This window comes from Propithecus coquereli, unplaced genomic scaffold (genome assembly GCF_000956105.1).
Source record: "Propithecus coquereli isolate 6110/MARCELLA unplaced genomic scaffold, Pcoq_1.0 Scaffold239, whole genome shotgun sequence".
NCBI classification, from domain to species: domain Eukaryota; kingdom Metazoa; phylum Chordata; class Mammalia; order Primates; family Indriidae; genus Propithecus; species Propithecus coquereli.
This window is the reverse complement of record NW_012147941.1, coordinates 1,371,355-1,372,795: the sequence shown is the minus strand read 5'-3', so window position 1 is coordinate 1,372,795 and position 1,441 is coordinate 1,371,355. Positions and strand designations below refer to the sequence as shown.

Below are 1,441 nucleotides of genomic sequence, written 5' to 3'. Positions count from 1 at the left end.
AAGAGGTAGTTCACCTTTTTGATGGCTGAGTAGTACTTCACGGTACACATATACCACATTTTATTAATCCACTCATGTATTGATGGGCACCTGAGTTGTTTCCACATCTTTGCAACTATGAATTGTGCTGCTACAAACATTCAAGTGCAGATGTCTTTATTATAGAATGTCTTTTTTGCCTTAGGTTAAATACCCAGTAGTGGGACTGCTGGATTAAATGGTAGTTCTACTTTTAGTTCTTTGAGGTATCTCCATATTACTTTCCATAGAGGTTGTACTAATTTGCGGTCCCACCAGCAGTGTATGAGTATTCCTATCTCTCCACATCCACGCCAACATATGTTGTTTTGGTACTTTTTGATAAAAGCCAACCTCACTGGAGTTAAGTGATATCTCATTGTGGTTTTCATTTGCATTTCCCTGACAATTAGAAATGTTGAACAATTTTTCATATGTTTTTTGGCCATTTGTCTTCTTTTGATGTCCATATATATTTTTTAAAGCACAGAATATTCTGGTTTGTTGGTGAAAAGAAAAATGAAAAATAAAATGAAGCACAGAATAAAGATCAAATTGTTTTCAATGAAAACAAAGTATTTATCACTCTTAATTACAACTTCGAGATAAGTATCTAAACAGAGCAAAACAGTCTGATTATATAGGTCCTAGAAGGTAGCTAAGTATGCAGAGAGATATGTGGGGGTTAACCAAATATCTTTGATATAGTCCTATATAGAACATAGGTAGTCCATAAATTTGATCACTGTATTTTAGAAGTTTATTTACTACCCCTTTCAAAGCCTTATATATGTATTTTAGAGCATATCAAAGATCAGGCTACAGAAGTTTCCCAGGGGAAAATTAACAGCATCCTTACCAAAATTAAAAATAACAGCAATAGTAGTTATAAACAATAGTAGCCTGGAGACATATCAAAAAAGTAGTGTGTCATCACTTAAGATTTTTATTAATGTGTGGATTACTTTAGGACCTAAAAGAAGTAGGTAATTAGCAAATGTTTACCATGGCATCCTCAAATATACTTTTGTGTATACCTTGAAGAATGAAAACAAAAAGCAAATAAATACCCTCTTCTAATGGCTTTAAGACAATTGCTTCAAGTATTGATATCCAACAATTACTGGCTGATGCAGTGGCTCAAGCCTGTAATCCCAGCACTTAGGGAGGCCTAAACTGGTGAGTGCTTAGGGCTAGGAATTTAAGATCCAGTTTGGGCAACATAGCAAGACCCCATCTCTACAAAAAAAAAAAAAAAAAATTAGCTGGGCATGGTGGTACATGCCTATAGTCCTAGCTACTTGGAAGGCAGGAGGATTATTTGAGCCTAGGAATTTGAGGTTGCATTGAGCTATGATGACGCCACTGCACTTTAGCCTGAGCAACAGAGCAAAACCCTATCACCAAAAAATAAAAATTTTTT

At 35.1% G+C, this 1,441-nt stretch overlaps 1 protein-coding gene across 2 annotated transcripts in view; it reads right to left on the bottom strand.

Annotated features, from left to right (window-relative positions):
* EYA3 (EYA transcriptional coactivator and phosphatase 3) overlaps window positions 1-1,441 on the bottom strand; it is a 145,334-nt gene that overhangs the window by 108,313 nt on the left and 35,580 nt on the right. The gene's annotated exons all lie outside the window — the stretch shown is intronic.